Below are 24,993 nucleotides of genomic sequence, written 5' to 3' on the forward strand. Positions count from 1 at the left end.
GGAAACGTAGTCTCGCGCCCGCCCCGGCCCGGCAGGAACCGCTCCCCGGAGACTCGATTTCCCGGCAGGCAGCGGGAGAGGGGGGGGGCGGCAGCCGGAGACCGCCGGCCGTGCCGCCCTCCCGCGCGGGGCCTTCTGGGAAGTGTAGTCCCGCAGTCCCCTGGAGGCTGCCCCTCCCCTGGGATTCCGGGATCGCCGAGCCTGCCTTTCCCAGCGGGCCCCGCGCCGCCTCGCCGCAAGGGCTGCTGGGACAGGGAGCGGGAGGGAGCCTGGCGGCGGCGGCGGCGGCGCCGAGGGAGGCGAGGGGGGGTTCAGCGTTCAGGTTTCGTTCCCTGCCCCGCTCGGACCCGGAGCGGCCGCGGCTCCGGCAGGGGAACGGGACGGGAACAGTGACCGGCCCGGACCCGGGGACTGGTTGTCCCCGAGCCGCCGCCGTGGCTCCTTGTGGGGGACTCGGGCCCGGGGCTGAGGGAGCGGAGCCGGGTGTGAGATGGGGCCCAGGGACGGGAAGGAGACCCTGCTCCTTGTGCCAGGGGCGCCCGGAGAGCCGCGGGGGGTCGTGGTGGTGGTGGTGGTGGTGGTGGGCGGGGGCGGGGGTGACCCGGGATCTCCCCTCCTGTTCAAACCAGCGGCGAGCTGGGCTGTAAAAGTTTTTTCTATCACTTCACGGCGTGCGTAAATTTCACGGGAGGTTTTATTTCTGTTAAATTCCTTGAAGCGGTTGAACTTCAAAATACAATAGCCACACAGCATTAGTCTGACATGGTTTTAATTGTAGCGAATCCCTCGGGTTTGGCAGAGCGTTTTGAGGTGCGGCTTTTCTGCTGTGGACAAGGTAGTCTGGAGGTAGCAAAGCTTCGTCCGTAACAGCAAACGCAGATTTATTCCCTTTGATCCCTCCCATAGGACAATATGTACAGCTTTCTCCATTCCTGAATGATAATACATGACTGGAGCGAGGGAAAAATACTCAAGGCAATAAATAGCCTAGCTTAGATGAGTGAAGCTTTAGTTACCAGAACCTATTTTTAGGGCATAAGTTGAATTTAAGTGGCTCTAATCTTTATATGGGGAATTGGCACGGGGTTTCTCCTGTTGTATTTTATTTATAGCTGTTTCTTCTCCTTTCCAGGGAAATAAGATTAGCCTCATTATTTCCATTATTATTATTACTCTGCCATTATTACTATTCAGTCCATCCATCCATCCACCCATTTAGGTCTTGTCTGGAATTACCTAGGATTATCCTGCTAATGCTTGTTGCCTTCACACAGAATATCATTTTTGTTGCTAAGAAACTGCTTTTGCATAACAGACAGCGTGGGCCTAATTTTCACTTCAGCAGCTGTTCAAGTCAACGGGAGCAGCAGGTGCTCGGCGCTCCTGAGAGCCAGAGCCAAAGTGTCCGTGGCAGAATTCCCACACAAGGTCTGACTGTGCATGCAAGTGTGTCATCTACGTGTGCGATTTGCTTGGGGGACGCAGCAGCTTCATGCTTGAAAAGAAAAGGAGCAAAGGTGTCTCGAGCGTCTCCAGCGTGTCTGTGCTGCACTACTGCAGTTTCCTGCACGCCGGGACAGGAGGAGCAGCTGCGCGCGCTGGAATATTTGCTTGGTGGGAGTATTCGCATGTCCCCTCCGCACACAGATGTGTGAATACGCACCTATGGCCACAAGCTAAAAATTGTGTTCTCGTAAGTAAATAGTTGTCAGCAATGAGTTTGGGCATGTGTGGTCCATTTTAATATTAATGTGTCAGCCTTCGTGTGCGTGTCTGTGCACACCAGCTCACTGTGTGTAAATATCTAACGGCTGAACGCATGAGCGGGTCGTGTGCCTGTACGCGTCTGTGTCCCCACTTGCGAACATCCATGTGTGAAATCCACAGCACTTAGGTTGTTTATGCTGCAGGTCAAGGCACAGACACGGTGACATTTCCTCTCCCTGCTGGCTCTTTCATGTTGCTATGGTGATCAGATGCACTCGCACTTTTATCTGAAGTATCTATTAACTAAAGCTTCCTATTAATTTCCCCTCCATAGAACGCATATGGAATTCACCGGAACACCAGGTAGGCTTTTTAGGTCCCAAATTTACATCAGAGCCTGCCCCCAGTTCTTGGGTGGGCTGTCAGAAATATCACAGGGTAGAAGTGCAGCTGATGAAAATGTTTTTTCATGAATAAAGAAATTGCTTAGTAATGAGAGAATAAAGAGCACGAGGAGTAGTGTCACAACAGCCTCTCCCCGTAGATCCGTGAATATCAAACGTACTCGAGCCTCAATACCTCACCCCTGACCCAGCTGCAAATGGATTATTTGGTCTGGGAAGTCAAAGACAGCCGAACGTGGGGGCAGCCGCGCTGCTCGCCTGGAGCGGGCTATAACTGCCATCAGCCTGAAAGGTCTGGGGCAGGATTTTGACCGTGTGAGGGGCAGAAAGCAGAGGCACTCTGGTTCGTCCTGATCAAATTCCTTTGGTTGGTCCTCCTGCGTCCTTTGACTTCTCTTACTGAGGTCACCACCAAAAGAGTTAGAGTCCCAAACCAGGGCACTAGGGTGATGGAGACATCACCCAAAGGTGGAGACTGTCTTCTGAACCAGATTGGCGGCAGAGGTGCAGCTCCTACTCCCGCTGACAGAACAATCAGGAATTAAAGATCTGATGGTGTGTAACACCCCATCTAAAAGTGTGGCTGAGTGATGCATCGCTGCGATGGGTGACCGTACAGGGGGGTGTTTCCCGTGTCCTGCAGAGCTCGAGCTGCTGCTGCTTGTCAGAGAAGCTGCCAGGAAACCTTCCTAGGCAAGTGACAGCTACAAGTAACGCAGGGTGGATCTGAACACCTGGGATAGAAATGAAGGGCTCAAAACTATCACGTCCTTCATCTACAGAATACGTCCTCCACAAGGCCCTGGAGACTCCTGTGAAGGTTTTGTAGGGTAGTGCAGATAAAGCCCCAGCCAGTATTCTGAGAATAGAGAGGGAAATTAAATACCCACCAGAGGAAGAGAAGATAAAAAATGAGACGTTTTGACAGGGCTGCCAGATTGTGTGGCAGGAGGGTTAATTTTTTTCGAAACTGCCATTTCATATTCCCTTTCAGACAAGCGGAATTACACAGTACTGGCTGCTGGAGGAGTTGCATAATTTTCTTCACAGAAATAATGACAGGGTACTTAAAAAGCAAGTGAATGGATGGCTAAAGTATTGGGCAGAGACTTAAGAAATCTAGGCTGAGACTTCACCTTTGCTAGAGACTCCTTTTATGACCTTGGGCTGGTCATTTAATCTTCCCGTGTCTTATTTCCTTGCCAATAACATGGCAATAATAACTGTTCTTTATCTGTCTTGCTTATTTAGACTGCAAACTCAGAATTTACAGGTTGCATTTTCTGTGCTTATAGGGCAACCAAAGCCAAAGAGCTTCAATTCATGCTGAGGTGTCTGGACCAACCATAATATACAAAGTAGATAACAATAAAAGAGCTTGGATATATAGTTTGAAACATTTTTAGCATGAAAGGCTCAAGAGGTCCTAATCCATTGTTCCATATCTCTTCCCTCAAAATGCAGAGAAGTTTGGCTCTGTGCTAATAGTTCCAAAAGCATGTAAGTAATTTAGGAACTAAGTCCATGCTGATTTACTGAATCCTTGAGTTATTTCTGAAACTGTGAGTGGATAATTTAGATGCCTGCAAAATTTTCTGCAAGGTCTTTGTGCTCAGTCTGTCACCACATTAAGGGTTAGCAGCAGACTGAGTCGAGATCCTAATTTTTTCAACATTTAAATTTAGGTTTTTAGGCAGCTGTGTACCAAGTTTTTATCAATCTCTTCAGCTTCTAGGGGTTTGTCTGATTTCCAGAAGTCAGAGGAAGATGGCTTCTTGCTACTAGGTCCAGTGAAGACAAGATCCTCTATATAGTTAAGCAACTACATGAGAAATTTGCTGTACAAAGGGAACAATTCTAAAAATAGCGAGAAATGGCACCATGACATTAGCAGGAACAATGACCCAATACCCAACTTGCTGCAGGGGCTTTTGTCCTATAACTACCTTCATCATTAAGGCTTGTGATGACATTATTTGCTGTGCTTATATAGGGCATGAGGCCACAGCTACCTGGAAGGAAGGATTTTGATCAGACTGCAGAAGATGAACAAGCAGGAGAGGCATGTTGGGTAACACTAAATCAATGTAGTTTCATTTACATTAGACACCAGCCTGGCAATTTCAACATTAATGGTTGCACTGCTGCCCTCTGAATTTTTGTAGATTTAATATATCAGTGGGGGAGTAAAAGAGAGGGAGAGTGTGAGTCGTCCTTGCTTATGATACATGGATCTTTTCTTTCATGCATCATCAAAGGACAGCAATTTGTACAGTTGTTAAATTCTTTTGGCAATAGATTTCCTGGGATAAGCATTGCTCTGCTCCTGCCTCACAGATTATCTAAGATGATAATAGCAATAGTATCTTTAGATCCCTCCCTCCCTCTCCCAAATGGACAGGACAAAAGACTGGCTCTGAAACAAATGGCAAGGTAGCAAGAGCATCAGATTTGGACCTAAGCCTTAGGCTCAGTTTGCTTTTGTGGAGCTACCAATTGCCTTTTTGTGTTTTGGCAAGTTATCACCTCCATCCCCTACCACAATTCTCCTGGGTAACGTGTGGCTACCTCCTAGGAGGCGTGATGGAATAAGGTGCTCAAATTACAAAAGCACTGAGGGACATAGAGACTTCTAGATAGATAGAGAACTAAGTTAGCTGTCTTCCTAAAAGGCTAGAATCACTATTTCCTTTTACAGAGGCACCAAATAAGGCAGAGACTGGCATAAGAAGTTGCAACAGGTCAATAGGCACATAGGAAACAGAAGCTGGGAGTCCCGATTGCTGTTCAATACCAGCTGCAAACAAAGTATTAGGACCCACTAAGAACCTGGATGTTATTGACTGGCTTCAAGGACTGTAAAGTATGTTTGTAAACTACAAAGCACAGAGATTTGGAGGTTAGTGGACTGTCTTCATCCTGTAGACATCTGCTATAATATGCTCTGGTGCTCTGCAGCGCCAGTTCTACAGGTAATTGTCTAAGTAGCATTCTGTTTTCAACCTAAGTGACCTGGTTGAAGGTAACGTTGAAAAGACTTAGGTTCCTGAATCACATATGCCATGATAACAATGGCGTGTGCAATGCTGAGCATATCCTGTTTAGGTTTAAAAAAGAGAGAGAAAGAAAATGCTCGACAGCACCAACAACCCAAATTATTAAAGACATTTCAGTACTTACTTTTACCACTGGCCTCGGCAGGATTCAGGAGTTCCATTTTCACACCTAAATACCTTTGAGAATAGAGGGTCTGGATGGTATTGAAAATTTGCTCTTTTCATTTTTTAAAACCCTGTTGGAAGCAAAGGACTAGACTTTCAAAACAATCCCCTCTGGGCATCAAGGTACAAGCAGGGTCTCCGAGTGCCCAGCAGACCTTTGTGCTCTCAGCAGCTGGTGTTTTGAGTCCTAACCCTGCCACAGATTTGTTGTGGGGTCTTTCAGCAGGACACTTCACTTGATGATAGTTGATTTCTGTGTGAAATTGCATTGAAGTTAGAGCGGGTGAGTGCCACGCTTAGGGAGGGCTGCTCAGAGCCCAAATTTGGTTACCTTCAGGGGGATGGGAACTGAGGAACAGAATAAGTCACGACACAACCTCCAGTATACCAAAGCACTTAAATACATACTTAGCTTTCAGGTCTGGAGTGGCTGCATTGCAGCCAGGGCTCTCCGTGGGCAGCCCACCTCCTGCCAGCGAGGGTGTAGGTCTGTGCTGTATGGCAGGCTATGATTTGTTGTCACCTTTATAAATCAGAACAACAAAATCACTAGTCTTCCACACAGAGCCAGACCACTGAGAGCAGCGCTTCCTCCTTAGGGACATCCTCCTTCATGTCCTCCTGTTACCCTTCCTTGGTCGTTCTCATTCTTTCAACACTTGTTTCTCATTTCAGGGATGGATGCTGCCCTTTGCAGTGCAAAAAACTCAGCGTTCATTGTGAGACCATGTCAAATCTCGCTATAATCTTCTGTCCAATTTTGTGACTGTACCTGTGAGTTTCTGCTCTGTTTTCTCACTGAGGAGACTATATATGCCTATAAAAATTTGGATAATGTTTTTTCAGGGATATCAGGGCTCAGCAGGGTCTCCTTTATCCTTACCCTATGATAAACTTCTCCAGGAGTCGTCTGTCAATCTGTCTATCTCTCAGTTGTATTTTGGTCTGACTAAAATAAGCAAATGCAATATATACTTGGGAATGCTAGAGAAAAGGAATCAGTTAGCAAAGAAAAAGATAATGATAGTGCCGAGTTTCCTGGAATCCTACTGAGAGACTGATTTAAGCAAGAAAAACAAAACCTTTTTGCTGTTTCTTTTTCTCTGAATTTGTTGATGAGCAATCTTTATTTCACCCCAGGTTTAGCTTTGCTTCCACTACCCAGCTTTTTTCTGTTAATACCTCGCATATGGCGTGAATAAGGTGTGAAAGGACAATGCTGGCTCACATCCATGGAAAGGATCTTACTTTATTCCTTTCGACTGCCGCTGTCCGAGTGAGGCTTACTTACCTCAGCCACTGAAATCAGACAAGGGACGGCATCCTTCCCGTCTTCAAACCAAGCCTGTTAAATGTACTTTTGTAAGCAGTTGTAAAAAAAGGGAAAGAAACAAAAGTATCCTTCAACGGCCTTGGCTCTGCAGAGCTGCTGTGGTGAAAGGCTCCTTTCATAGAAGGAGAAAGAGTGTTCAGCAAAAGGAGAGGGTTTGCTGCTGCTGACAGAGGTTGTGCCCCATGTAAGCTCACAGAGAGCAGTCCAGTCCCTCCTGCCCTCCCTCCCTCCCTCCCTCTTTTTTTTTTTTTTTTTTTTTTTTTTAACATATGTGCTTTCTATGGACACTTTAATCAAACTCCAGATGGGTTGTTTCAATCTGGGGATTTGTGCTGCTCAGGAGATAACAGACCATTGTGCTAGCCTAGGTAGCAAGTGTGTTTGTGATAGCTAGAGCTGATACCAGGAGATGTCCAGGTGGTCTTATTTAACAGGGGGTATTAGTGATACTGCCATTGTCCAGGAAATCAGATAAAACTGCGGTCCAGGTGTTACCCTACACTGTGTTTGTTTAATGACATTGACAACTGCTGATTGCTACCTACATTAAAATAGAGACCAAACACTGCAGAAGGGTGATATTTTCTTGTACAAGATCACTGTCACCCCAAACTTCCTGGGGTGCACTGTTTAAAGTGCAAAATTTAATCTGAATATAAAGTGGACCAATGGTGAGCATGCACTCCTTGCTCACACTGAATACAGCTTTACTCTGATACCTGTCTGTGCCTGGCCTGGGCTTGGATTTCTTGAACTAAGGCATTTCCTCTAAACTGTTGGGTATTTTCCTCTCTGCCCTACCAGAGTGTCCTCAGATGAAAACACTTTGGGAGGCAGACAATTTTTAGAAGTAAGCTGCCCAGGACAATTCAGTATTCTGCAAGGAGAATGAGAAGAGAGAATGAATTGTAAAGATGAATGAACTTGAGAGAGAGAAGGTAGTTTGGGACGTGCTAACCTGGACTGTAATTTCAGGTGGCAAGAACACTTTACAGTCCTTGTTCTGGAACAGTGCAGCCCAGCACAATGATACACCAGGTCCAGGAAGGGATTTGCCACAAATCATCCCTAGAAAATCATGTAATAAGATAGAAGTAACTGCTCAGCTTGAACAAGGGGTGAGGTCCTCTGCTGTTTTTACACACATGCGTTCCCTTTTTGGAGCAAGGTATTTAGTAGAAAACATAACTTCCAGGCTCAGAAGTGTGCGAGACTTTTGTCTAGACTTCAAATAGCGAGATCTGTCTCCATAGGGCCATATTTCTCAATGTGATATTTTTCAGGATGGGATCTGCCACTTCTAATTTGTCCCAGAGATTTCAACAACGTGGAAGCTTATGGCTGCTTGTAATGGTGGCAGATGAACCCCATAGCACTGAGAGGCTGCTGTAGTTTCTTTGTAATTGTTTATATAGCTAAGATCTAAACTTAGCTACAGAACATGGTGAAAAAAAGCCTGGTTAGAAGGAGTGGGGACTCAAGAGCTTAGCCTCCAGCTATCTTAGAAGAGGCTGGCTCATCACAGAGAGATCCCCAGCTGCACTTCCAGGCTGTAAATTAAACAAACAGTATTTCCTATATACCAGACCACAGGGATGGTAGAAAGAATAGTGTGGCCTTATTGCTGTTATTTCCTTTGGTTTCAATCTCTGTCCTCTGCCCCCACCTCCTTCTCAGACTGGTGTTGCCCACTTTACCCGATTTGTTATTTATTACAATGGTTTAAAGAGAGGCAGGGGGAAAAATGCTCAGTGCAAATTATATTTTGAGCTGTTGTGCTTTGCCTCTTTGGCGGATAATAAATCTCTCTGGCAATGCTCCTCTGTATAGGATTTGTCATTAAATGCAATTAAACAAACCCTGCAGGTGTCCATGATCAGGCCTGCAGCAGCCCATTCACAACTGCAATGTTATTATCATCCTGACAACAAAACACCAGATATTTCCTGAGCTCCTCTGATCGATGAGCTTGCCTGACTTGGAACAGGAGGGAGGAGAGAAGAGGGGAACAGAGTGGTTCAAATGCTGTTTAGACATATTGATGGAAAAGTCAAAAAGCTGCTCAGCAATCAGAGAGAAGGTGGAAAGAGAAAAAGGCAGAGGAACAGGAGGGCTGAAAGGAAAAAATGAGAGGAGAGTTTGGGAGCAAAGAGGTAGAAATGAGGCAATATATCACATGGTATCCATCTACCCAATGATTTTGTTAATACACAAGACTAGAATTTAGGAGGCAAGCAAGGTATTTCAGGTATGATTCTCCTCATGTAAATTTAGCCTATTATCAGGCTTTTAGTGTTAAATGAGTCATGTAGGCTCCCTTTGCAGTCAGTGCAAAAATTAATCTCACCCTAAAACAGGGCTTGACTGGTAGGTTGACTTGTTGTCCAGAGATATCTGTCTGTCTCCATTAACTGTAGCCGAATGGTTGGATCAGATACCCAACTAATTGCAAATGCCACCCGTAACAGCCAAAGGAATTGGCTTTTGCTGAATGCGTGTTCCTTTCTATCTTCATTCACAAGGAGGCAGTTCCTGGCACAGCTATCAGGAGAGCATGCTACAGAGGCATTGCTAATAGTATTTGTAGAAAGCAAATGCAACAACATTTACACCAGAATTGTTGCGTGCTCTGACAATTGGGGAACAGGAAAGAAAGGTCCTGTGGTTTATTTCAGCCATCCCAGGCAGCATGCAGAGTAGGAAGGTCAGGGATTCACAGGGGACTAGCTGCCATCAGGTCCAGTGAGAGAGAAAATTTTGCAAACATCAGTCAAATTATTCTGCCTGAATCATTTGCTCAGCTCACCCTCAGGGTGCTCTCAGGATGAACCTCTTTCCTCTTCTGTTCTCACCCCAGGAATCCTCGTTTAGTCCAGTTGATTGCTGGGGCACGTATAGAATTGCAGTGACAAGGGATAGTTCATATTACTGTAGCGCCTTTGCAAATGCATAGTACCACAGAAAGAAAGACATTTTTATGTTGGATAGAGGGAGTTAACTGAGTAGGCTTCAGCAGTGCATGTGCATATGTCAAATGTAAGGTATGATTATTTACTTCTACAAAAAAAAAGCTATTGCCAGGGTCTTTGGCTAATTATGCAAAGGCGATGTGCTAAGTTTTTATAGCCTCATCTGAAATGCCCAATAGGGCAAACAGCATGAATCCCTGTTTACTAGCATCACAGATGAAGTTGGGATTATGGCAGAAGGAGCCAGGACTTCTGCTATCAATCCGTGGGTCTCAGGATGACAATTTCCCCAGACCATGCATCTAGATCGCTATGCAGCGCTGGTCTCTGGCTCCCTGGTTGCTAGGGCAGTGCAGATTTCTATACCAAAGAACGTCCTCTTTTTCTTACTCTCCTCCTCAAACACTGGAGGATTTCCCGATTTTCCTCTACCACTTTGTATGTCCTTTCCACATTGTATTACCGCTTAATCTGCTGGTTTGTGCCATTAGCAAACTGATGTGCAATCATCTAGTGGCACAAGTCAGCACTGGTCTACTGAAGCTAGCAGCAGTGGTACCTTTCCTGTGGTACCACAGAATTTGGCCCTCAAGCCTGGCTGCAAAGTGTCAGTTCCCTGGATGCACCAGTGGTTCCCCAGTTGTGGTCCTTGGGTCAGTGGTGGTCTGCAAGGGCATGGAAAAATTCACAGCTACCAGTGGTATTTATGAATAAGTTCATTTTTGCATGGCTTCGGCTATAGACCCCAGGGACGTTTGAGGTGACACTGGGTCAGAACGTTTGGGAGCCATGCATGTATGCAAAACGAGCAGCTTTACTGGTAACACGGCATTGCACCTCTCTAGTTTCTTCCATTTCCCTCAGTTTCTGCCTAGACTCTGCTCTCAGACACGTCTGCCGAAATCTAGAAACATCTCTGATTTACTCCTCCCAGATGCTGTAGGATTTGCACTGGAGTGATAAAGGCAACACAAAGGGATGTGCTCCCTTCTAGGGAAAAAAGACAAGAACTGGCATGTCCTGGCTGCCAGCCTGAGGAGCCCAGTGACTGTTAATGAGCGTCACTGGGACAGATCTTCAGCTGGCGTAAATGAGCACTAGCTGATTTTAAGTCCGCAAGGACTTTAGTGAAACTATGTTGATTTACACCAGAAGAGCAGCTGGTCCAGGGCTCAGGCTGGCTGGGGAAAACCCCCTGGAGTTTCCATCAGTGGGTGTGAGAGTGGGGTAGAAGCTGGCTGTGTGTGTGAAGGGGTGCAGAAAGCAAAAAAGGGGAAGAATAGGAAATGCACATCTTATTGGATTGACTTCTCCAACAAACACTTTTTTTTTCTTCTTTCCACTTCCCTTCTTCCCCACCTCCAGCAGCTCCTCTCTCACACGCTCCCTCTCCGTGCTGCTCTTCTCCCTTTGTGCACCTCTTACCCGCACTCTCCTCTCTAAACAGGTGCAGTTGCCACTCAATAGACTTTAATTACCACTTCAAGGGCTCTCACCAGGGTCTGTTGGGAGGGTGGAGATGAATTTTCCTGAGGATTATGCGTATGTCTGAGTTCTTTTTAGTCAGATGGCAATATTGCTGTCAGTCTGTATCCTTCGAGAGATTGTTTCTTCATGTTCTCTCTGCTTGTGTTAACAAAAAGCAAAACTGCTGATGAAGTAAAAAAACCCCAGCCATTAGCTAGCTTAATTATCAGGACAGCAAATTGGTCTAGAGAAAAATATTATGGACAGTTTTAAAAAAAACCAGGAGTCTCAGCTGGGCTTCTAAAACATTATTTCTGCTTTCAAATAAGAGGCCCAATTTTCAGAAGTGGAGAGCTCAGCATCTCCAAAGATTTCTGTGGGAGACTGGGGTCTAAAAATACAAGTTGTTTTTAACTACTTTACCTTCTTTTTTGCTCTGTGCTCTTCGCATCACAGCTCACTGGAGAAGTGCACTGTTAATGCATTCTGCTGGTACTCTGGGGGATTCCTCCAGAGTGAACATGTCAGTTGATTTCGGTCTTCAGCATAGTTTGCCTATGATGGAGAGTTATTCCCAATGTTTAACTAGTAACATAACATTATTTTTATTATTAAGATCCTCTTCAAAAGACAATCCTGGAGAATGCAGAGCAGAAGCTTACGTCTGTCAGATCTGCTTGAAACTGTTTGCACAGCATGTGAGCATGCACTTGTGTATAAATGGAGATGCACACAGAAATGTATATACATGCTTATATGTGCCGATACATGCACCCCTGGAAAAGATAGGAGCTGGAAATATAACAGTATCTTTTGGGACAGGGAAGATTTCAAAATATTTTTAAAATAATTTTGCTTTCGCTCAACTTTAACATTTTTAATTTTTTCATAAAATGAGAAGCAGGAAGGAGATTGTTTTATAGCAAATTAAGCAACATTTTCTTCTGCCAAAATTAAGTTTGTTTTCCTAAACAAGCAATTCAGCAAATCGGGGAAATAGTGTAACCCAATCTGCATTTTTACATACGTGTTTTCCATGAAACATTATGCCTAGCTCCAAAACAGGTGGGCATATGCAACATCTGGGCTTCTGTTTGGCACTCGCTTCTGTACTGGTCCCCGTGCATGCACCAGTGTCCATGCCAGAGGGCAATACAGTGCCGTGCTCTGCCTTTACTGTCCATCTGGGATACAGTCTGTGCTGAGCTCGTCTGCATTCATGCCACTGAGCCAGCTTGTATTTCTGGGTTAGTATCCAGGTTCCTCTTATCCCTTGGGCATTAGTAACCACGCAATGAGACTCGGACGCTGGAATGAGGTTCTTACGTGTAGTCATGCCTCTGCACCCGAATGGTATTCATTTCCCATCCAACACAGCCTGCCTTTGTGCACTCCTGTCTGCTCTCAGCTCTGGGCTTTTGTTGGTACCTGCAGCACAAAGACAGAAGAGATGAAGGAAGGATAGACGGACAACACAGATGGGAATATGCTGGTAAAAAAGCAGAGTAATCATAACTGTCCTTCTGTCCTAAGACATCACTTCAGTCTCTGTCTGGGAATGTTCTGTTCCTCCTTCCTTAGGCTCGGAGTGCAACTGTGACCTGATAAAGTAACAAGGTGCATGGCACCATGGGCTCGGTCTGGGACGATGCTGCCTGTTTGGTACAGGGTCTGTGGTGGGAAAAGGAAGAGGCATGTTGATGTGCGTACAAGAGGCTTCTCCCTATGCAAGCACAACATGTCTATGACACTTCCTCTGGACTTTCTTCTTGCTCAGGGGGATCCGTTCCCTTCTTTCTGTACTTCTCCGCCAGGAATCCTGCAGTCCCTTCCTCTCCTATTCCTGCTCTCCTTAGCCTCTGGAGATCTGCCAGCCCTCCTGACGTTCCCACTCTCATTCTCAGGTTGTATCCTTCTACTTCTCACTGTAGCTCTTTCTTCCAGCTTCTAGGATTTTAAAATCCTTCTGTCTTCATCATCTCTTCCTCTCCCCCTTCCTTTTCTTGTGCATTTTGCTTTCCAGGGCCATCTACCACATGTTCTCCTGCCATTTATGTGGGACTAGGATGAACATTGATCACAGCCATCTCAAACCCATCTCTCTCTTTTCCCAAAGAGCCAATGAAAATGTCACCCATGAGATAATCATCATGTTGCTCACGTCCCTTAATTGCTCTCAAAGTACACATCGAGGCTGCAGAGCCTCTTTGAAAGGCAGGTTCTGGCCTTTGGCACATTATTGACAGGCTGTTGATAGGCCCCTTTGTTGAGGAGTAATTTTGTCCCTTTTGCTGTACAATTTTTTTGGTTTTTTTTTTTAAAGACAGCCCTTTCAGAGAGAGTAGATTTTAAAAATAGAGCTGAGCTTTGAATGAACAGGCACCAGACTTATTCCTGAGAAGCAGTGGCATACATGTGAGATGAGAGCTACCAGCATGTTTCATGCAAGACTCTGTACAAGAAATCAAAGCTATGATGACTGACAGCTTCATCCTAGTTGCTTTTTATTCCTTCCCCTCTTAGACCTGGTAATTAGATGTTTACTTGCAGTGCATTGCTAAACCATTAGATGTCTTGTGTGTTCCAGTGCATGGTCCCTGGTAAACAAGTAAGAGAAAGTTGACGCTCGAGCTGTGCAGCAACCCATTTGTATCTATTAGTGATAATTCTTTTGTTTATTTAATACCTGCTGATTAAAATGGACTAAGATTTCCTCATCACAGCAGCCCTTCACCATCTCAAAAGCTGTACAGGTCTGGGGCAATTGCTGGTGTGCTTGCTGAACAGGAATATTGAGAGCAGAACAAAGCACGCTTGCTCTCCCATTACTGTCATGGGTAGAGATCCTTCATTAGCAGTGGGGAGTCTATGACACATAGCTGAGCAATTCTGACATCAGCTACTGATTCCTGTAGTACATACATGGTTTAAAGCCACCTCTTTAATACAAATTTATTTTAACATGCCCCCCCATGTAAGCTGGGGTCCCACTGTGGTAGATGCTGCATGTACATCCCAAGTTAACCCTGCTAAAGCCTTCAGCATGGCTGCACATCCAAGCTCCAGTCTCTGTCTAAGTAGAGTTTCAACACAATCCTTAGCAAAATCTCCAGGCTATATGCAACTAAAACCCAATCCTGACAGAAATGAAATTCTTTACTCTCTGAAACAATGTCCCTTGGAATGATTTTGCTGTTAATGAACCCCGACTGAGCTGCTGTATTTTGGAGCCACTGGTGTGCATTTTAACAAGGAGCTCTCTATGTGTGGATGTGCATCAACATAGCCAGCCCCCATAATGGAAGTCTGTTCAGCATTGTAAGTCCCGCATTAGGCTGCGCCTGTAGGAACCCTGGGACGTTCCACTGAGACTGCCTGAAGGTAATCATCTCTCCCAGCCTCCTTGGCTGTCCCTAACCAAGTGCTCCGCTTGCATCTATTCCAGGAAACAGCTCTGGAGATTATAAAGTTTAGACCCTAATGCATTCACTAGCAACAAGGGGGGGAAGTGCTGTTTGATTATAGATGAAAAGGAAAAATACAAGGGGTTTTGGTATTCAGAAAAATCTCCAGCATGCTGTGATTTGGTTGTTGAACCCTGTAAGGGACTAGAAGCCCTTGAACTTCATTGTTTTCTCTGAGTCAGTTCAGCCAAATCATAAGCAATACCTGAAAAATATAGTCCACCTCAAATTTATCTTAGAATCCTGCATGATTAAAATGATGCATGCCAGTACTTCCTATCACAGAAACTTATTTCATACGTTACATCCACTTAAATACATATTTTATGTGTGTGTATATCAAACCGATGTCACAGGGAGTAGAACATATATGCATTATTTAGATCAGTGTACGTCACACAGAATGGAGTCCATTCTGTCAAAGTTCAGGAGAAGGAGTTCTTTCAAACCCATTCCCTCATTCATAGGCCAGCAGAAAAATACAATGCCTGTCTTCTAGAAAAAAAAATAATCAGTTAATTTATTTTTAAAAGTTGTGAACTCATTAGTTGGCATCTATTGTTCTACCTACCTGTGTTGCACCTTGTCAGGTTAAGTAAAATCTGCACCTACCTCTGTTGCCAAACACACCTTCATCAGCGTGTAGTGAGAACTGTGCTAAAATAAAATGTTGCCTGAATTAGATGGAGTGGATTAGAAAGATGATAAAAGATAAGCTAGGAGAAAATAAGACGATAAATAGGTCTGGCAAGATAGATGGATAATCTTCCTTCCAGGCCAAACATGACAAGATAATAACCTTTTTCTTTTCTGTAGTTGCATTTGCCCTTGGATCTCCAGAGCTTTGCGAATATCACTTAATTTGGTCTTCTGGTACCCCTGTGAAATGGGTATTGCAATGTCCATTTTTACAGAAAGGGATCTGAGGTGCATTACTTAGGAATAGGTTTAAGTTTAAGATTCGGATTTCAAAAATCAACCAAACCGTTCTCTTTTGTTGGTTTGGTTCTTAGCTGTCACTGTGCCTCGGGCAGGATGGTACACTCAAGGCAAGCTGGTAAAATCAGAGAGCTACAGCCACCTTTTCACAGCTTGCCTCTGCCACGCTGTTTGCACAGCCAAGCCAGAGCGGGAGCAAGTCTTGTCCTCTCCTTTGGAGTGTGTCCCCATTCCTGTCACCAGTTGGGGACAGTGACTGTTGCAAGAGCCAAGCAATGTTCAGAGCTAGATGCAGCTGCTGTGACGGTGCAGCTCCCTTTCTCCTCCCTTATCATGTTGTGATCTGGAGAGCAGAGGTTGCACCTGGTGGTGGGATCAGAGTAACTTTCCTTCTGTCCCCTATGCTTTCAGAATATAGATTGTTTCTGAGCAAATCTAAACAACCTATATGAGCAACCGATAAGCTTGTTAAACATTCAGGACTATCATGGCACTTTCTGAATTCAGAGAAGGCTCGTCTGAGCTGTCCTTTGCTCTCCTTGCTCAGGAGGAATTCCCATTGCTTCTGCTAGATTCAGTGCAAGGTCTGAGACTGCAGCCTGCAAAGCATTGGGCCCTTTTCTGGAGCCTTTGCCTTCCAGATGGTGACATCTTAACCGAGTGGGAGGTCCTAGGTAAAGTTTTCTATTGCTTTGTGTCATTGATTTCTCCATGTACATTCAACTGGCAACACGGAGCAACGGAATATTTGATTAGACAGAATTACAGACCACAACATTAATAATTTTGTGAGTTTAACTGAAAAGATTTGCAGCTGTTCTCCTGGGAACTGTGCAATTTTCTCCTTCTTAAGAGAAACTCTCCTTTCTGCTTTAATGGCAGGGTGTATTGTCATCTTATGGTAACAGGTACTGACTATAGCTTCTGATTCGGGGGGCTTGAATCCATGCAATTTTCGTCTGGGCTGGAATCTTGTAGGTGGACTGCTCATCATGGCTCTAGATTTTCAAAAGAAGTCAGCAATTTTGGATACCTTATATTTGTGTTTGAGACACTTTGAAAGGGGACTGATTCTGAGAGAGGCAGGTGCTTAGAGGTCCCTGAAAATCAGGACTGATTGAAATATGTCATGCTCGGCATCTGAAAACACTAAATGCTTTGGAAAATCACAGGAGGGTGTTCTGTTTCTGAACATGACTTGGGAAGACTGTACAGCCTTAAGTAACACAGGATAAAAAGAAGATCTTTGCATAACATTATGGAAACATCCTTTAATCCTCAGTTCAGCCAAGTGCTTAACTTTAGGCATGTATTTGATTCCTGTGGGACTTAAGTGCTGAAGTTTCTGCAAGTGCATTTGTATTTTCCTGAAGTGGGGCCTGATGTTGTGTAAGTTACTGTAGGTTTGTTTTATGAAAATTTCTGAGTCGGTCTCCAAATTAAAATTAAAAAAAGGCAAAATTCTCCCCTCTATCCTGAAGTGTTATGCTGAGTAGGACACACAAGGCTTTGCTGGCTTTCCCCATGTCCATGCATTCACTCGCGAGCCACAGACTGTACCATGAAATGTCTATTCTTTGCACTTCATAAAAACCCCAAGCCTGAGTCACAGACTGCATTAAGTGCTGAACAAACACAGAACAAAATGTCCATGCCCCAAAGAGATTACAGTCTCATGGAGCCGGGCTGCTCACCGTGGTGATGTAACTGGAGGGCTTGAATTAATGCAAGATTCAGCAGGGCTGCAAACATGCACTTGAAAAGCAAACAAGTAATCAATGCAAACAAAACCCACCCGGCTCCTCCCCTCGTCAGTCAGCGGTCATCTGAAAAATCCTTGCTTGGCAACACTTGTTAGAGCCTCCCCTTACAGCTCAGAGGCTGCTGAAGGCAAAATCTTGGTATTGACCCTTAGCTGCGCTACTACGCACACAACTGTGTGGTCTGTTTATAAACAAGGTAAAACTAAAAACTCCATACTCATTATACACCGGGAAGGGGGCCATATCTCACAATCGAAACTCTCAGGAGCCATCTGGTCTTTGTAAATAAGGGCTACTGGAGTCAGGGCGTGAGCATGTAATGATTGTAGAATGTGAATAGCCCTATTCATGCAAGTAGTGTAACAAGCACTAAGCTAGTAGCGTGCTTAGGGCTCTGCTGAGTCAAACAAAAATGTGGCAGTAAGGGTTTTTTTTCCTGTTGCAAGGTCAAACCTATAACTAGAGGACTGAGCTGCTTTTAAGGCATGGGTTGGATGCTTTCTGTGCATACAGGAGTCAGAATAATGCATGCTCAGTCCTGATTTGTCAGCAGTGAACTGTGGCTGGGATTTTCAAAGCTGCTTGGAGGGCAATGCCTTTTAATCTCAGCGAGTGCTGAAGACTCCAGATACCCTGGGCAGCCTTAGGATACTCACACACAAATACCAATATTGAATATTGTATTAACTGTTCCTTAGCTAATTTTTTTTCTTTTCCTATTTAGTCTCTAGGCTTAAATTTAGGAAATTTTATTAAATTAATATTGCACAGCATCTATTTTACTAAGAACATGATTTACAAAGATATTTCAGCATCTAAAGGCAGATCATTTTAATAGAATTTGCCAATTAATTTGGAACCCCACTCCTACTTATTTTCAGGTGAGGTGTATGCTTATGCTGACTTGTTTTACAAATCCCACCAGGACGCTAACATTTGTTCTAAACTCATTCAGTTTTAAAAAGGTGTTAAACAATGACGCACTTTGAGGCCACGCAACGATCAGAACAGCCTTTGAGGGAAGGTCTGTCTATACAGAATGTTTACATCAATTTTATCACCTGCTTTTAATCTTTTCTGTGCTTTGGGCCCTTATCAGGACCTTAGAGTAGTTCCACGGGAGGTTTATTTCTTTTGCTTTCCTAGTAATGGATTGCTCTGGAGGGGTCTGAATTTAGTGTCTTAACGGAGACAACTCCCATTGATTTCAGTGAGCAGAAAAGCCAAATTCTTTGCTCAGAGTTGTTCCTTAAGATCTCATTCTGGCCCTGATTGCACACCTAAATCCTGCTGATGTGTTTGCTGAACTGGGGGTGGATGCAGGTGCTTAAATTGAAGTGTATGCTTAAATGCCTGGCTGAGCCAGACCCCTTGTCTCCTGTTGTCCAGTGGAGAGAATCGGGTTAGGTCGGACCACGCTCGTGTCGCAGTGCAGTAGTGGACCATGGCGCACGCAGACACACACACACATTTAGTGCGCATGAATGCAGGTGTTGGAAAGAGACTGAATGTAAAATTGCATGTGAATGCAGGTGTCTGGAGCAGGCGTAGTGCCTAGGTCTGCGTGCCAAGTTCAGGTGTCTGGGGCGGAACCAATCTCTGCCAAAGAGGAAGAACCTCGATGTGTTTATCCAAGCTCAAAAGCTGTTGCAGATCTCGCGTCTGAAATCCGCTCTCTTTTTCCTGCTGAGATTCCCAAGCACCTCCCAGTTTCCCAGCTACTCACAGCCTGAAACCCTACCAGATGCCATGATTGCAGTGGAAAAGCAGCTCATTACTGGAGTGGCAGGCGACGCACAGACAAATATTTGTGCAAGGCATACAGAGCCCAGAGACTGGAACACATTGTCTTTCTGATAGGAGGAGGAAAGGGGAAGGAGAATCTTGCCTTTAGCAAAATTAAATAACAAAAATCTATACAGTGTTTATTTCTAGCAAAACTTAAAATGTTTCCTTCTAGCAGGCAATGTGGTAACCTCCTGCCAGATTGATTTCCAGTTTACGCATTTTGCTAAATACATTAAGGGTCAGGAATGAAATTGAATTAAGTTCAGATCTTACCCTGAATCCCCTGTTCTTCAGAGACCTCTGTGTTAGGATTTCTCAGAAAAGAGACAGGATTGTATCCTCCTACGAGATAGATTTGTTTTGAGATCTACAGAAAATTGCCAGTAAAAAAACCGTGACAAAATATGCCCTAAACAAATTGAAATGTGACTTTGATTAAGCAATACACTCTGCACAACACAAAATTTAGTTAGCTTTGAGGATATGATATCATCTGTCCTAATATTTTTTATATTAAATATGAAATCTGGTTAGGCAATTTCCCAGAATGCGGAGATAAACCCATAAAAGCAGGAATAGGTATTTGGTGCAATATAATTTTCTGGCTTCTCCTCAAGTTCTTTTGCATGCCTATGTTGGGGCAGGAGATAAAGAACATGATTTCTTGTCCTTATTTTACAGCTGAACTTCAAAGGGAAAAGGCATTATATTGACGTTGTAAGAGACGAGGCATTATTATAAAAACTGAGCCTCAGCATTATGTTGGATTGAAGAAAGATCACAAACTGAGTCACTGTGCGGACACAGAACTGATGGAAGATGTTAAAAGATCTGCAGATAGATAACAGAAAGATATCTCTGCATTCAAATTCCATAGGCAAGCATTTCCACCATTAGTTTGTTCAATGTATATAATGTATATCTCTGAAGGCTGTGTGTATATTCAAGGCCTTAAAGGAAATATCAACTTTCTTTTCAAGTGTTGTTCTTTTTTTCCCAAATATTTAATTCCGAAACAGCAAACAGGAATTTCCTTAAAATGGAGAACGGCTTGTTTCCTTTTCCTCTCGGAGACCAACATTACTTAAGAAAAATATAGGTGTAAAGACAGGAGACAGGGACAGTCTGAGCCTTGGATTATATTGCCTTGTTGAGCCTCTGTTTAGCAAAGTATTTAAGCATATGTTTTACAGAGCTGGGTGAGTATTTTCAATGAACAGGGATTCGTTTAGTGAGTAGCCTAAGCTTCCAAAAATGGGAGATAAAACAAATGCAGCAAATCACTTCAGTTGACAATAGCAATATGAAATGCTTTATTTCCAAAGTGCTCAAACACTTTTAACTTTTTTTCTTTTTTTTGTTTTCTAAATTATATCCATGGTTTAATAATCTAAACAGGGAAAAATGTTTTATTTCAGCTTGTTCAAATTTCTGAGGTGAGCCAGAGTTAAATACTTTGTTGTTTTAATTTTGTCAAAATTAAAAAAGAAAAACTTTGTTTAATTTGATCCCACTTGATTTGATTTTTTTTTTGGGGGGGGGTAAGCAGTTTGTGAAAAAATCCACTATGATACAGCCATTGAGCACTTAAATATAACACAATCTGTCAATGGACCCTAAATGTACCACTAAAGAAAGACAAATGTTGAGTACTCAGATACAATAAACTACTGAGGAAAAATATTTTCTAATAAATGTTCATTGAAGAATTTACTCTCAACAGCATCTTGGTGAAATATCCTATTTCTCCTATAAACTAGAGAATTTTAAGAGCAACTTTATACACGATCTACCAGTCAGCCACATTTTCAAAACAGTAATTTTGAGTTTTTCAGCCTAAAGTTTTGACATTGGAGTAGACGGACAGTGTAGATTACATTCAGATTCATATAGGCATTCTTGGCTTCCTGAATTATTTTAGTCCCTGCCCTACCCCAAGCCTGAAGCTGTGAGTGTGTCTTACCTGGAGCTGTCAGGGCTGTTGGGGAAAATGCAGCTCAATCTATTCCAATCTCCCTTCCCACCACATTCAGCCCTTGACTCTCGGCCAGACCCCAACTTTCCTGATTGCAGCCTGCCTCCCCCATGCCCCTTTCTCGGTGCGGTGGAGTGACCCTTCCAGCCTTTGTGTGTACCTGCCCGGGCAGCAGCTGGACCGTGAAACGCCGCGGGCGTTTCTCTGCCCCAGCACCGGGCACCCCGCGGGCTGACCGGGGCTCTGCCCTCTCTCCTCTCCGGCTCGCCTTCCTTCTCCCCCCAGAGACCCCTCGCTACTGTCCCCTCCGGGGCTGGACTCACCCTGGCCCCCTCCGTCCCCGGTGAGCAAGCAGTCCAGCGGTGCTTTGCAGGCTCTGGGAGGGGAACCGGGCGGCGCTCCCCCCGCCCCCGGCGGAAAGTCCTGCCCCGACCTGCCGGGGGCCAGGTGCCGGTTCCCGGTGCCCGGTGCCCGGTGCCCGGTGCCCGCCCCGGCCGCGGGCGGGACGCGCCGCTCGGGCCCTGTCCGTGGTGCTGATCCGCGGCTCCGGCAGGCCGGGCAGCCCAGCCCTCCTCCCCCCCGCCCCGCTCCCCTTCTCCTCCGCCCCGGCTGCCCCCAGGGCAAGGGTCGGGGGAGGCCGGACCCTTCCTCTGAGCATCCCCCGAACACTGCAGCCATCCCCTTTCCCCCCCCCCTCCAGGACCTTGGCCGGGGTCCCTCTGCCGAACCCGCCGCTGGAGGAGTTGTCCGGCTCCCTGGCAGAGGTGGGACCGGCTCCACAGGTGGCCAGGTTGCCCCTCGCCTTACCCCGGGCACCTCCGGCATCCCCGGCTCAGCCCAGCCCTCTCCGCCCTCAGCCGAGCCTGCCTCCGCACCCTTGCTGGAGCTCACCTGTCCCTGGGTCACCTTTGCAAGCAGAGGGGCTGGGAAAGCTGCCCTGCCTCTGCCTCGGGGCTTTTATGAGCCACCGGAGTGGGGGGGGGGCGGCGGGAGGAGCACCCAGGCGGGGACTCTTCGCTTTGGCCAACGGGAGGCTGCTTTTCCTTCCAAATGCAGAGATTGCACAGATTACATCATGGAGAGCTGCCTGCGCTTCAGTGTAAAAGTCTCCTCCTCGCGTAAAGGCGGGTCGGAGGAGTGATGGCAGATAGCAACAGGTCTGTCCAGTGGGGTAGCGATGCCTGGACCCCTCGGAAATAGGGCAGTGGCGGGGAAGTGGGTTAAGGAGCTATCCCCACGGGAGACAGCCTGCCAGGAGAGCCAACGAGAGTCTTCCTGTGCTTCAGTCTGAGCAAGGACCTGCATGTTTTGCTTTGTGGATGTTAGTTGCTCGGTATCTCCCAGGACCAAACCCTAAACAGCCTGTTCTTTCCACCCTACCATAGTGTCCCTCGGCGTTTGTTGCTCGTACCCTCTGATTTCCCAGCCCAATGGATGAGCCGAGTTTCACCCTAACTTCTCAGCCTTTATCATCCTGGTTTTGGAGCTTACAGAAAAACCCAGCCCTCCATTTCTTCCTGGTCTGAATTGCAGACCAGATCTGAGTCTAGCATCCTTTTGGTTCTCTTATGTTCCTAGAGCAAGGAGGTCAGACAGTTATTCCCTCAAGTATGCCAAAGAACAAACCACTTGTCAGTAAAACCAAATTTATTTCCTAACCCTTACATCCAGGAACACGCATGTGTTTCTGAATTTGACTGGGGGGTGTCAGCCAGGATGGATTTGTTTTGTGCCTCTTAGATTGCAAATACACAGGTTGCAGACATCAATTCTTCAAGACTGCTCTAGATTGTCTTAGATGGTCAGTATGTTGATGCAAAGCTTTGTCTTCTGGTATATCCTGTGGATAGGATATATTATCACACAATACCAAAGGAAAAATAATAAATTACTGTAACATTAATTAGCTAGAAATCAAAATGATCCAAAGTTAAGGGCTTGGTCTAGGTAGTACCTGGGATCCACATTCAGATCTGATTTGGGGGAATTGCTGCCTGCTATGAACAGATCTCCTGCACGTAAATACTGGGCTCTTAAGATCTGGATCTAAAAGCAGATGACATGAAGGGAGCCCATTTTCAAGTGGCATTGGATGCTATTCAAATTACAGCATGATTAGAATAAAGCCAGGTGCTCTGTTTCCAACTCTTTTTTTTCTGGTCTTCAGTACCATTGTGGATTATGGGCCAAATCCTTTGGCTGGCTTACATCAGCCAAGAATCTGACCAGCCACTGCGACATTTTTGTTGTTGCCTAAGATAAAGATGGTTTTGAGCAGAATGTACCTGTGTTCAACATGAATCAGTGAATACCCTGGGAGGCTCAAATACTGACCTCTTGAAGGAGGAGATGGAGATTAAGCAGTACCCGATGACCTTGCAATGCATTAGTCACAGCACAAAGAATGTAGACTGGTGTACGGGTAAAAGAAGATGTTACAGCCTTCCTAATGCCTGGCCTTGAACATGTGCCTGTGAGAGATTTTCATTCAGGAGCCAGATCTGGAAGCCTTTGCTCTGGCTTTGTCCAGGCAAAGCAGGAATTTGGGGGAAATGTGAAAAGGACAGGAGCTGAAACTGTAAACAGCATCTTATGTAAAATGCTGAGGGGTGTCTAAGTCCCTCCAGAACATACATCAAAAGGACAGTGAGACTTGGGTACCTAATTCCCTCAGAAGATCCTACTAGAAAGGAAACCCAGAGTAAGGGACTGAGATCAGTGCTTGTGGCTGTTATTACCCCAGCTGGATCTCTTCATCCTTAATTTTCCCTTTACCTCATTTGCTCACCAGAACTCTACCAATTTGCTCTCAGTTCAGTCTTAATGTGGTAACTGCTGCTATACCCTGGCCCAGAGATGCAGCTACAAAATCATCTTTGATTTTCCTCCAGCTTCTGCCTTTGAGCCTCTGCTCCTAAGTCAAATGGAGAAAGGCCCCACTGACATTAAAGAAATGGGCCATGAGGAATGATGAAGAATAAACCCTCCAGCTGCATATCTATGAAGAACAGCCATTTTGCAGTCGTTCACAAGGCACTACCTGTTTTCCTGAGAGTTGTAGCCTCTTCTTTTAGAGGTATCAGGTGGGAGTTTGGACTCAAGTCCTCTCTGTGCCATCTAACCAGCAATTTTGGCCAGCTATTTCAGTTAAGACTTCAGAAACTTGATTTTCAAAGGGATCCGAGTTGTGAACATGAGGTGTACCTGTCAAGCGCAAACTGCCTCAAGCCTGAGCTACTCATTCAAAAGATGCCTTTGAAATGTAGGGCTTATTGTGAGAAGAGACCTGGAAACTCACCGCATCTATGGCAGATTCATCCTCTCTGGCTTTTCCACCTTGGGAGACTCCTCTGCCTCATTCAGTTGCATTCTAGATTTGTTTCAGTGGAAGAGGGGATTGGACAGATTTTTCTCGAGGAGAAAGTCTGGGATGAACTTAGAAGCCACAACAGGAAAGGTCACTTTTATTTAATTATTTCAAGTTGTTTTCCACCCCCTACTCAGAGCAGTCCTCACGGCTGGGTAATTAGCAACGAAGCGAAGGGGGAGCGAGCTGGACTTTGGCCCCAACTGACCTGATTCATACAACACGTCTGATTAATGCACCTGGTCACATGGCAGCTGCCAGCGACTTGTTGCTGGGCATCCAGAGGTTTCCAAGGGAACCGCTCCTTCTCCTGCCGATGCTCCTCAACAAGTGCAGGAGAGCCGCAGTTCGGAGGGCCTGACGCCCAGCCAGGCGGAAGACAGGAGCAAAGGTGTGCGGAGAAACACCTAAAATAGAAAGCGCCTGCACCGAATTTAGTGATGCTCCGCAGCAGAGCAGCTCGGACAAAACCCTCTGAGGAGAGCCCTGCGGTGTACGCTTGAATCCTGGAGCCACGGGACTGCCTCCGCGCAGCCCTCCCTGCTGTCCTCTCCTGCACACCCTCCCTTGTGCATACAAGCCGTAGCTGCTGCACA

The 24,993-nt window shown here is 45.5% G+C and overlaps 2 long non-coding RNA genes across 3 annotated transcripts; one reads left to right on the forward strand and one right to left on the reverse strand.

Moving 5' to 3' along the window:
- Nucleotides 1–568: 568 nt before the first annotated feature.
- LOC115349328 lies at nucleotides 569–8,328 on the forward strand. Its single transcript, XR_003926058.2, has 3 exons — nucleotides 569–1,614; nucleotides 6,008–6,106; nucleotides 7,641–8,328. It is a non-coding gene; the product is annotated as an uncharacterized LOC115349328 (long non-coding RNA).
- Nucleotides 8,329–8,413: 85 nt separating this feature from the next.
- Nucleotides 8,414–22,031, reverse strand: LOC115349325. 2 transcript variants are annotated; one of them, XR_003926051.2, is made up of 5 exons: nucleotides 21,922–22,031; nucleotides 19,329–19,397; nucleotides 12,428–12,529; nucleotides 11,525–11,656; nucleotides 8,414–11,285 (listed from the first exon to the last, which is right to left on the reverse strand). It is a non-coding gene; the product is annotated as an uncharacterized LOC115349325 (long non-coding RNA). The 2 variants fall into 2 exon arrangements; XR_003926050.2 differs by having other exon boundaries at nucleotides 8,414–11,656.
- Between the last annotated feature and the right edge of the window lie 2,962 nt (nucleotides 22,032–24,993).

Source organism: Aquila chrysaetos, chromosome 12 (assembly GCF_900496995.4).
Source record: "Aquila chrysaetos chrysaetos chromosome 12, bAquChr1.4, whole genome shotgun sequence".
Lineage (NCBI taxonomy): Eukaryota > Metazoa > Chordata > Aves > Accipitriformes > Accipitridae > Aquila > Aquila chrysaetos.